This window comes from Arvicanthis niloticus, chromosome 5 (genome assembly GCF_011762505.2).
Source record: "Arvicanthis niloticus isolate mArvNil1 chromosome 5, mArvNil1.pat.X, whole genome shotgun sequence".
In the NCBI taxonomy this organism is placed as follows: Eukaryota; Metazoa; Chordata; class Mammalia; order Rodentia; family Muridae; genus Arvicanthis; species Arvicanthis niloticus.
Genome location: NC_047662.1, coordinates 3,194,491 through 3,206,342, shown reverse-complemented (window position 1 = coordinate 3,206,342; position 11,852 = coordinate 3,194,491). Strand labels below are relative to the sequence as shown.

Genomic DNA, 11,852 nt, shown 5'->3' with positions numbered 1-11,852 from the left:
ACTCACAAGAGATGAGGTAGCCATGCCGCTAGGGGCCCCACAGATAACTGTGCTGCCCGTAAACTTGAAGGCAGAGATGGAAGAAGGTGAAGTTCTGGAATCAAAGTGTTCATTTGACCTTAGCTCTTCCGTGAACTTTCTGGAAATATCCTTATTGACACACCAGGGTGTGTCTCCATGGTGCTCTGAAGTTAAGGTGCTGATGAGGATATCCACCACACCTAGTTCACCCTCCCAAAGGGTCATCATTGTTTGCGCCATAGCACAGCGAGGAAGTAGACCAGAGGATGAATGTCACTTGAGACCTTCAGTTGGTGCTGGAGACGGTCACAGCCTCCACACCTTGACTAGGGTTTCATTGCTGTAAAGAGACACCATGACCAAGGCAACTCTTATAAAGGACAACATTTAACTGAGGCTGGATTACGGCTTCAGGGGTTCAGTCCATTATCATCATGGCAGAAGGCATGGCGGCGTGCAGGTAGACATGGTGTTGAAGGTGGAGCTGAGAGTTCTGCATCTTGATCCAAAGGACAGCCAGGAGGAGACTGTCTTCTGCTGGCAGCCAGGAGGAGGGTCTTCTCCACCCTGGGTGGAGCCTGAGCATAGGAAACCTCAAAACCCACCCCCACAGCAACGCACTTCCTCCAACAAAGCCACACCTCCTAATAGTACCACTTCCGTGGGCCAAATGTTCAAATACACATTCAAATATGGGGGTCAAACCTATCTAAACCACCACACTCTGCTTGCCTCCAGATGAACTGGAACCTTCTGCATCGAGACTGGCCTTACTTATAGATTCTTTCTTCCTTCCTTCCTTCCCTCAGTGTGTTCCAGTTGCCTCTCTGTTTCTGTGATAAAACACTGACCAAAATTACCTTGGAGAGGAAAGAGTTTATTTAGCTTATAGGTTACAGTCAAGGCATGAACTCAAAGCAAGACCTTGAAGGCAAAATCTGAAGCAGAGGCCATGGAGGAACACTGCTTACTGGCTCACGCCCCATAGCTTTCCCAGTTTGCTTTCTTATACCACCCAGCAGCACCTGCAGGCATTGGGGGTGGGATTTTGCTCATAGTGAGCTGGTCCTCCCATATCAATCATAAATCAAAAAAAAAAATACCCCACGGTAATAGCCATTATCAATCTAATGGTGGTAATTCAACAGTTGCGGTTCCCTCTTCACAGGTGTCCTGGCTGGTTTTATGTCGGCTTGACACAAGCTGTAGTCATCTGAAAGGAGAGAACCTCAATTGAGAAAATGTCTCCATAAGATCAAGCTGCGCTACTTGTCTTAACTAGTGATCCAGGGCGGGGCCATCCCCAGGGTGGTGGTCCTGGCTTCTATAAGAAAGCAGGCTGAGCAAGCCATGAGGATCAAGCCAGTCAGCAGCACCCTCCATGGCCTCTGCGTCAGCTCTGCCTCCAAGTTTCTATCCTGCTTGAGTTCCTGTCCTGACTTCCTTCAGCTGTGAACAAGGATGGGGAACTGTGAGGGAAAGAAACCCTTTCCTCCCCAAGTTGCTTTGGGTGATGGTGTTTCATCACAGCGATAGAAACCCTCAGTAAGACACCAGGTGGCTCTAGTTTGTGTCAAATTTTCTGTAAGTTGTGACAAAAGCTAGCTAGTGTGGTAGGTATTTATTTTCTTTTCGTCTTTATGTATGTGTATGAAATATGTGTATAAACATATGTGTGCCTTGGTGTGTGTGTGTGTATGTGTGTGTGTGTGTGTGTGTGTGTGTGTGTGTGTGTGCACATGTGCATATGTAGACCAGTTCTCACTTTCCAACAACCTTGAGAAAGCCTCTCTTTGTTGTGTGCCCTGTGTGTACCAGGCTAGCTGGTCTGAGAGCTTCTCTGCCTTCTGTCTGGCCATGGACGCATTGGTTAGATAGATGTGCGCTGTGTCCAGCTCCACGCAGGGTCTCAGGATCTGACTGAAGCTTATGACCTTTGCATGGTACTGGCTTTACCCTCTAACCATCTCCTAGCCTCTCGGCGAGCGTTTTCTGAGGGTCTCTCTGCTTTCTTGACTGTGTCTTGCTTCCAGGCTCTTTGCTGACTGTAGACCATGGGAAGCTTGGTGAGGGCGTGTGCTCCATTGCTGCTCACAGCAGAAGGGAGTCTGAGGTGACGTCATAATTTACTTCCAGGTATTTGCATCAGGGAGCCAGTCCTTTCAATCCAGTTGGGAGAAGGACAAAGGATGGGACAGGCTACACTGTGAAGTGGAAACTTCTGGTTTCTTTGGAAAGTCGTTTGTGTCAAATGGTGTTTTGTTGGGGCAAACATGTGAAGGACTGTTTTCCCGAAGCAGATACAGGTGAAAGGACGTTTTGCTGAGGAAATCACGTGAAGGATTCTTTGCTAACATCACAATAATATGTCCGCCTTATGTTGTGTAGTTGCACTCCATTTGTTGAGTCTCTATAGAGAGAAACGCACTGGGGAAAACTTCTGGTGTCGTGCTGCGGCTTCTTGCTGCTTCCTCGGACTCAGGCCAATTGGCAGAGTGATGTCAGCTAAGACAGACTCATGTGGAGTTTTGCTAAGACTCACTGCCGAGACAAGACACATGACATTTTGAGGGAATATAAACGGGACTCAACAGACAATGACAGAAGCTTGACTTGCTTGAATAGCTAAACGCTTCTTGGTCTCGAGTCTTTGCTGATCTTTGTCAAGAAAGACACAGTCAAGAACTTCTCCTGGTGTCCCTGGTGGTCCGAATCCCTCCTGCTGACCTGTGCCAATTTGGCTGAGGCCTGGCTGTTCCTGCTGGATCCTGCCACCACTGCTGCTATCCCGACACTACAGAACTGGACTGCTGGAATATTGGTGAAATTTTTGAGAGTGGATTTAGCTGCTGCTATTGACCTGTGAACTGAACTGCTGATTTCCTGACAATGCGGATGGGATATGCTCCAAAGAACATTTCTAAACAGGCCTACTTCCCCCGTAGTATAATAACCTTCTCCCCACTACCTCTGCTGGGTGATGAGCTGGAAGGGAGGTTAAAGCATTTAAGAACTGTCATTAAAAAAAATAAGGTTTGAAAAATTAAAGCTACAACATTGCTTTTTTTCCTGCTGATGTGTCTGGATGAAGGAGCTTGTGAATAGGTGAGCATGTGTGTGAGCATGTGAATGGGTGAGCATGTGTGTGAACTTGTGGATAGATGAGTATGTGTGTGAGTGTGTGAATGGGTGAGCATGTGTGTGAGCATGTGTGTGAGCTTGTGAATGGGTGAGCATGTGTGTGAACTTGTGAATGGGTGAGCATGTGTGTGAGCATGTGAATGGGTGAGCATGTGTGTGAACTTGTGGATAGATGAGTATGTGTGTGAGTGTGTGAATGGGTGAGCATGTGTGTGAGCTTGTGAATGGGTAAGCATTTGAGCATGTGAAGACACATGGGGGACCCTGCTTGGATAAAGCCATCATCAGCTCCTTGACATAGGTCTGATGACATTGGTCCTGGGTTCCCACTTGTGCCCCCAGCCCAAAGCCTCCTCTGAGCCTCAGGGAGGATAGATCAATGTCTGCACACATTGAATTATGCCAATGACACACATCTCATTAATTTATGGAAATGTCAGATTGCTTTAACTATTATCCTGAACTTCTGTCCTCCAATAAACGGCTTCATTTCCTTCCAAGGATAAAGCACTCTAGCATTTTCAGCTGACCAGTTCATCTCAGGCGCCCTAATGCTTTCCTTCCTCAGAGGACACATACTTCACAGGCAGACTCTGGGGTAATGACACCCAGGGCCCATTTCTAATGACTGTCATGGTCTTGGCCAAATGCATTCCATACATTAAGGCCGATGCTGCTTGCCAAGCTGGGTGCGTCCTCTGGGGATGAATGACCTTCTCTCTAGAGCTTTTCCCGGCTCTTGCCTCGAGGAGAGATTTTTCTCAGCCTGCGCAAAGGCAGAGTTGAAGATGGTCCTAGCAGTGGCAGAAAGGTTCTCATGCCTTCCTGGTACTAACACTACAGACACAAATAGAGTGAGTCTGCTGCGGACCTAGCCATGCTTAGAAGTTAGACAAACCCACCTGGGGAGCAGCTGGTCCCACATCCATGGAATCGGAGCTAAGGAAGCTACAGGCCCAGGCAGGTTTCTTGCTAGAATATGGTTTTATTTTCTGAAAGATGCTTCCCCTTAAAGTGACTAGCACTAGACCCTATAAAAGCCAAGGTCAGGTTCTGGGCAAAGAGAAGCTGTGTGTGTGTGTGTGGGGGGGGTGTTTGAGTGCCCTGCACAGTGCTGGCAGTTTGAGGGAGAAGCATAGAGCAGACATTGCTTAGTCTGTACTGACTCCAGAGCCCCAGGACTCCAGAGGGGGTAATAAGGAAAGAAAGAGGAGAGAGAGATAAGGGGGAGATGAGGGGAGAAAAGCGGGGAGAAGAGAAGGGCAGAGAGAGAAGAGAGGGGGAGATGAGAGGGAGAGGCAGATGGGGTTAGAACTCACCCTGCAAGCCCCTGCATTTCTGTCATGCTGATGAGGTGGGACCATGGCTCTTCCCAACTTCACAACAGTAGTGCAGTCAGGGAAGTCTTTTGGAATCCTGCATAGCCCGCTCCAGAATGAATCCCGGTACCTGGTACCTGGTAGCCATGGTCTGGGGCAGCTCAGACCCTGAAACATTTTGAAACAGGGCAAGTTCCTGAGGTCCCACCCATGCACGCTCCTAGACTCGATCCAGAAGTTTCCACTGGAGACTCCCAGCACCCCCTCCCCAGCTAACTGAGTTTAATTTGAGCTGAAATGAGGGCTGGTGCATGTTGGGTAGTGAGTCAGGGAGCTCCCACCCTGTGCATGCTGGGAAATCAGGGAGTGGGAGCTCTGTCAGGATTGCTGACGTCAGGTGGTCCTGAGAGAGTGACTGACTGGGTTGACTGAGGAGAAGGGAGCCTCTTTCTTGTTATGGCTCAAGGCTGTACAAATTACCGCAACAAACAAGATAAAGGTTAATTGGATGAAACACAAGGTTTTCCAGAAAAACACCAATTTGCACTGGATGGAACACCACCTCTCCAGGAGCACCTCCTCTCCAGGAGCACCGCCTCTCCAGGAGCACCACCTCACCAGGAGCACCGCCTCTCCAGGAGCACCGCCTCTCCAGGAGCACCGCCTCTCCAGGATCACCACCTCACCAGGAGCACTGCCTCTCTAGGAGCACCGCCTCTCCAGGAGCACCGCCCCTCCAGGCAATCACAACAGCCCATAAACTACATCTGGACAGAGCAAAGGTAGGGTATAAGTAGGGATGGGGTAAAAGAGGGGAAGGGAGAGGAGAAAAGGGGAGAGGAAAGGAGGAGTGGGGGACAGGAGGTATGAATGGTGACTGAGACTCTGCTGACCAAATAACCAGAAACAGGAGGAGAACATAGCCAGCCATATCCTGCTGATCCACATCCTTTTCTTAGTCCCTAAACTTGAACAGGAAGGCAGGAGGTTGGAGTCCATGCTGTCATCTCTAATCAGGAATGCACCCAGCCTGCACTCCATTTGTGCTTGGCTTGACCTGTCTGTGTGTCTGTAGCTGTTGGGAGCTGACTCCTAGCAGAAAGTGGCTATCATCTTTGCAGCCATCTCAAACCATATATCCTGACAAAAGACTTGTTTTCAACAGCCCACAACAGTTGATAAACATCTTGTTTTTCCCACATATCTTGTTTTGCTGTTTAGTGCCCCCAGCTGCAAGGTGCAGGTGGTATCCACACCTACAAGGCACATGGCAAAGCGTATAAATGCCCAGGATTTCCTTTTAGTAAATGAGACTAGAGACTTGACCATACTCCCTGTCTTATCTCCATTCTTTGAGTCTCTTCCCCTTCATCCCCACTCTCTCTCTTGCTAGACCCTGACCCTCAGACCAGAACAGCAGCTCGGGCAGGGACACAGTGGCCCCAAAGCCAGGCAGTGTGGGTGGCAACATAGTGGCCCCCAAGCATGGGGCAGTGCAGTTCTCAACATGTAGCCAATGCTCTCTTTATCCAGTTTTCCTGACTTGACCTTGACTTTGGGAAATCTCAGGTTTCAGCAGGGTTGGGAGTGGACACTTTCCCAAACCTGTTTGAGACTCATGGGGTGTTATGGTTTGTATGTGATCAGCCCAGGAAGTGGCACTACTAGGAAGTGTGGCCTTGTTAGAGTGGGTGTGGCCTTGTTGGAGTAGATATATCACTGTGGGGGTGGGGTATAAGATTCTCATCCTAGCTGCCTGGATGTCAGTCTTCTCCTAGCAGCCTTGAGATGAAGATGTAGAACTCTCAGCTCCTCCTGCACCATGCCCACCTGGATGCTGCTATGCTCCCACCTTGATGATAATAGACTGAACCTCTGAACCTGTAAGCCAGCCCCAATTAAATGTTGTCCTTTATAAGACTTGCATTGGTCATGGTGTCTGTTCACAGCAGTGTCAGGAGCAGACTTGCTTATACACGGAAGGCCTAAATCAGCTATGGGCCTGAGTTGGCCATGCATGACTGCTAACACAAAGTCTTGGTCTCTGTGGGAAAACACTGACCCTAGAACAAATAGCTATAGACCTTGTAGACAAGTAGCCTTAGTGGAAAATTACCAGCCTGGATAAGAACAAATAGTCATAGACTTTGTGGATAGGTAGCCTTGATGGATAGTACCAGCTTAGATAAAAACAAGTGAATCATAGACAGAGTCATAGTGACCTGTTCCCTGCTTCTTCATCCAGCTGATACCCTGTTCTGGAAGATACCTGTACTCCCCCTGAGAACACCTATGCTCCTGCATCACCCCCTTCTCCACATCCTGCCTCTATGTGCATATAACCCCTGTGTGAAAAAAGTAAAACAGTGGTTTGATCAGACTATAAACAAGCTGTGGTCCTTTGTGTTTGCTTGTTCCCCCATTCTCTCTTTCATGTGCTCCCCTGGACCCTGTTCACTGCCCTGCTGGATAGGACACAGCAGTAACCAAGACATGGGGAAACAGAGCCAAGGCTCTTTTGGTAGTTCACCACTGTTTGAATATTAGTAGTCATCTCAATGTAATTAATTAATTAATTAATTAATTAATTGTTGAATATGATGAAAGAAGAGAGTCAGCAGCAACTTGTTCAGAAAGGAAGCTGACACATAATTCCCTCCAGAGGATACAGTGTAGTAGAGAAAGAGTCTCAGGCCAACCTGAGGTCTAGCGATGGAAGAGAGCGTTAGACAGAAATAGAATATACAGAGATTAGGACATGATGGGACCTTAAAGGAAAGAGAGGTCTGGAGCCTGGAGAGGAGAGAGAACAAGGAGCTGGAGAGATGGCTCAGTGGTGAAGAACACTGGCTGCTCTTCTGGCAGATCGAGCTTCAGTTCCCAGCACTCTCACAGTGAGTGACTTGAAACTGCCTATAACTCCAGGTCTAGGGGCTACAGTGCCACCTTCTGGCTTCCAAGGGCTCCAGGAATACATATGATGCACAAATGTGCATGCAGACAAACACTCATCACAAAGTCTTTCTTTAATGAGTTGAGTATGGGAGAGTTAGGGATGAATAGATAAATAGATAGATAGATAGATAGAGTGATAGAGTGATAAAATGGTAGATAATATAGTTAGATCAGATTAATGATACACAGTTATATAGATACATACATGACAGATGCATAGTTTATAGACAGATGATAGATTACATTAATGATAGATATGTACATAGATTACATGATAGATTATAGATGATAGAGAGATAGATAGATGATAGACGGACAAACAGACAGACAGATGGAGTACTATCATAAAAGGTACTGCAGGGAGAGGTCAGAGGAGCCTCTTCAGAGACCAGCCTTCAAAGCAACTCCTTAAGCAAATTCCCCTGACCCTGAGAGCAAAGGCAAGACTTGATAGTTCACAGCCTCTTAGTGTAAGTAGAAAGTTTTCTGGCATGGACGAAGAGCTTGGAAGATCCGGGTACTAGCTGAGCCCATGAGTGGGGAGCTGCTGTTGGGCTGGTCACAGCTTAATTCTGCTGCACAGAGAACTCCAGGACAGTGTGGCCAGATTCAGGCTGTGAGATCCAGCCCATAGGAGGCCCACGTTCTAACAAGTTTTATCTGTGTATTGTGAGTTTGTTTAGAGGACTCCTGCAACCCGAGCTGGCCTCTTGCGTGCTGCATCAGGGATCCTCCACCTCAGCCTCCCACATGTTGACTACAGGAGAGTCACACCACGCATGATTTACCCAGTGCCAGGCAACCCCTCTACCAGCTTAGCCCTGACTGCAGTTGCAATTGTTGCTTTAAAATAAAACAACTCGAATATAAAATATGGTAGAAGTGATTTCCTACCGAGAACATCTCCAGTATAGAGTGAGCCCCGCCTCCAGGGTGGGGGTTGGGGGGATGCAGATGGGAGCCCGAAGGCCCCATCCAGTAATCGGTGTGCTCGCCCACAGCTGAGCGGAGGAGAAGAGCTACCGATAGGGCTTAGCTGGTCACTCCTGTGGGATCCTCCGTCCGTCCTCCTACAGAAAAGCAGGGAGCAGGGGCTGGAGAGATGGCCCAGCTCTTCCGAGCTCTTGGAGAGGACCTAAGTTCGGTTCCCAGGAGTATCACAACTGTAAATCCGGTTCCAAGGGATCAGCACGCTCTTGCTCTGGTCTGACCTCTGGGGGCGCTGCACACACACATGCACACACACTTAGTACACACAATTAAAAATTTAAAAAGAGAAACCTTTTAAGGGTGCTACACCCTGAAAAGTAACAGATAAACCTGGGGTGCTCAGGAAACTCTGGACACATTGTTGCAGGGAATTATAATGAATTCCTTAGCTGGCCCCTTAAGTCATTCATATGAAGATGGCGACTTTCTGCAGTCACTTTCTGCAGGATCTCAGTTTCCTCCGGCTCACCCCCCCCCAATCTTTATCTGGGCTTGATAAAGTCACTCTGAATGTGACTTGGGATAGGGAACAATAATAGGAAATTATTTTCCCAGTCCCGATAAATGAATACAGCCTCAAAGAAAAACACCCGGGGTTATGTTTACCTGAGGAAATGAATCTCTTCTTGCACACATCTTTCTTCACAGTCCTGTCAGAAGGAGCTTACTTCCAAGTCTCATTTCATCAAGGCTTGTTGCCTGTTCTAACCTCCCACACTGGAAGGGGGTGCGGAACTCTCTTCCTGGTCACCCACTTCAATCTCTCTCTGTCACTTGCAGAAAGCCTAGATTTGCCCAGACTTCACTCTGTAGCCTCCAGCTCTGAGACCCTCACCCCCAGGTGATGCTGCAGAGTCCCTGGGCTCTGAGTCCCAGGGCAGCAGCTGTTCACCCCCTCGGGGTCACTGGACTCTGTCTAGGGCCCTCTGATACTGTAACCATCTGGTAGACTGAGCTCACAGTCTGGATTTCACAAGGACACAAGACCTGTCAACCCAAAGGCAAGCTGAGGCACAGTCAGAGTGAGAACAGACTTCCTTCAAGCCATGGGTGAGGGGACACAATTCTGTTTATTCAGAATAAATGTTTCCCAGTCGGTTCTGGGAGGGAAGCGAGAGGAAGCTGGAGAGAAATTCAAAGTCTAATGGTCCTTCAAGCAAGATGTTTACACACATCAGTGGCCTGAACACTTGGTGGGCGTGTGAGTATCAACCCCTATGCCAGACACAGCGAGGTGTCTTCATTTTAAACACCCTTTTAAAAGGTGGGGTGCTATACCCTAGGGAGGTCCCTTTACAGCCTATGTTAGGTGAGCATCACCCCATTTGCCCTGTGGTTTAACTTGAGAGGCAGGTGCGGGAACTGGGGAAATGGAGACTTTCCCATGACATCGGACCTAGTTAATAAGTATCCTGTGAGTCTTGATCTGTGGGGCATTGTGGATCAGGTTAATAAGTGACCGTAAGATGTGACAGTAGTCAGGCTTCTCCAACCTCTGCGTGGAAAGGCAGTTGGGTGTGGGACCCCACCCCTCAGCTCCTTCCGGTTGGAGCACATTTTTCTGAAAGGTCTGCTCCTTGCTTATGTGACAGGAGAGCAAAGGGAAGGAGGGGGGAAAGGAGGAGGAAGGGGAGAATGAAGAGGAAAGGGGGAGAAAGAGAAGGAGGAGAGGAAGGAGAGGAGGGAAGAGAAGGAGGGGGAGAGGAAAAGAGGGGAGAGAGGAGGAAGAGGGGACGGGGAGAAGCAGAGGAGACAGCAGCAAATGACAGGGAACAACCACAGCGCACACCCTTGCTGATGGCTTGGAGCCTGCTGTGCATTCCAAATGAGCATCTGGCCATCAGAAACAGGGCGTTCTCCCAGCTAGTTAGTATTGGTGGCCCCTGACCTCTACAATAAAGGCTCAGACACACCAAGCCAGGAGATTTAGGGATCCAAGAAATGTGAGATGGGATTGCTTGCTCTCTGCAGAGGTGTCTGCCAGACATGCAGGCTTCCGTACAGTCTTCTTTCTTTCATTTGTGCAGCAGAGGCCCACAAGGGGCTGAGATCATTGTTGTAATGTGCCCCTTATCTGGGGTGATCCTGCCCAAGACCACCAAGCAAAGCTGACCTATACCATGTCCCTCTAAAGTGTACTTACCTGGAACCTTGACTATTTGTAGAATAACCATCTGGGTCAAGAGAGAGAGAGAGAGAGAGAGAGAGAGAGAGAGAGAGAGCGCTTGTTTGTAGATAAAATTAGACTACAGGAAACATTTTCTTTGGCAACTATAAGCCCTTGTACAATTTGAGCACAATGTTCTACAGGCACCAGAGAGCACATCCCCAGCCTCAGGCTTCATGGGAGGGCAATACAAGGCAGATCTCTTTGGACAATACTTTGGTTTCTTCCCGCCAACAGTGGTGGTGAGCAGTCATCTGTCATGTTAACCTGCATTGCCAGTGTGTACATGGCCTGCATCTGACTCCACACTCTCTCTCAGCAGTGACTCCACATGCCAATGGTCAGGCACAGCCTACGGGACGTGCCAATCTTCCTTTTGGGCTTCTCCACCTGAAGTCGGAGCCCAAGACCCAGTGTGCAGTTTCAGAAGTGACCTCCTTCTGAATGGCAGTGGAGACAAACCTTTCTCCACTTTCTGACATCTCTACTGACACATGGGAATGTTTGACTTAAACCCCCGTGTATCTATAATAGAATATTTGCAAAACTGGTATTTCTCAGTGGGCATGCTCAGTGATTAGGTGTGTTCATGACATGGGTTCTCCTCTGGGGTCTCTGAGCAATGAGGCTGTGTGATCAGATCAGTGAGCTCTGCCAGTCAGAGCTGGGTGGGACTGGGCAGAGTCAAGGTGGGGTCTGAAAGCCCCCCAGCTTGGTGCCTCCAACAACAGACAGATACTGCCTTACAGCTCTGAGTCCTTGCACAAGATGTGGGCTGATTGGCTCCTTCTGTGGGCTCTGACCTTGACCCTTGACCTGGATCCTTTCAAGGTCATCTCCTGGAGTCTCAGTTCCAGTCTCCTGTTTTTTGTTTTTTGTTTTTTTTTTTTTTTAATGAGAATATTGGGCGTATTAGAGTATAACCTAACCAAATGGCCTTGACCAACCTTGATTACATCTCTAAAGACCTCACCTCCAAATAAAGCCAGATATGAGTACTCTGAGGTACTGAAGACTGAAAGAAAGAAATATGAAGACAGCCCCCTGCATCTTAGAACAGCCACTTCCTGGGGTCCATCCTGCCCTACCTTGGATATCGTTACAGATGATGTCAATAAAAGTTGAATTGAAAAGTCTCAGGGACATAACTCAGTCAGTGGTTGTTTACACGCATAGAATGTTAGCACAAGGGTCTGAGTTTGATCTTTAGGACTGAAACAGAAAGTCATTTAAAATATAAAACAGCTCGAGGATACTCA

General features: G+C 48.3%; 1 long non-coding RNA gene across 1 annotated transcript; it reads right to left on the bottom strand.

The window, feature by feature from the left end:
- Positions 1-873: 873 nt before the first annotated feature.
- On the bottom strand, positions 874-9,432 carry LOC143442265 (uncharacterized). Its single transcript, XR_013110293.1, has 4 exons — positions 9,033-9,432; positions 8,331-8,658; positions 4,482-5,248; positions 874-1,234 (listed from the first exon to the last, which is right to left on the bottom strand). It is a non-coding gene; the product is annotated as an uncharacterized LOC143442265 (long non-coding RNA).
- Positions 9,433-11,852: the final 2,420 nt, after the last annotated feature.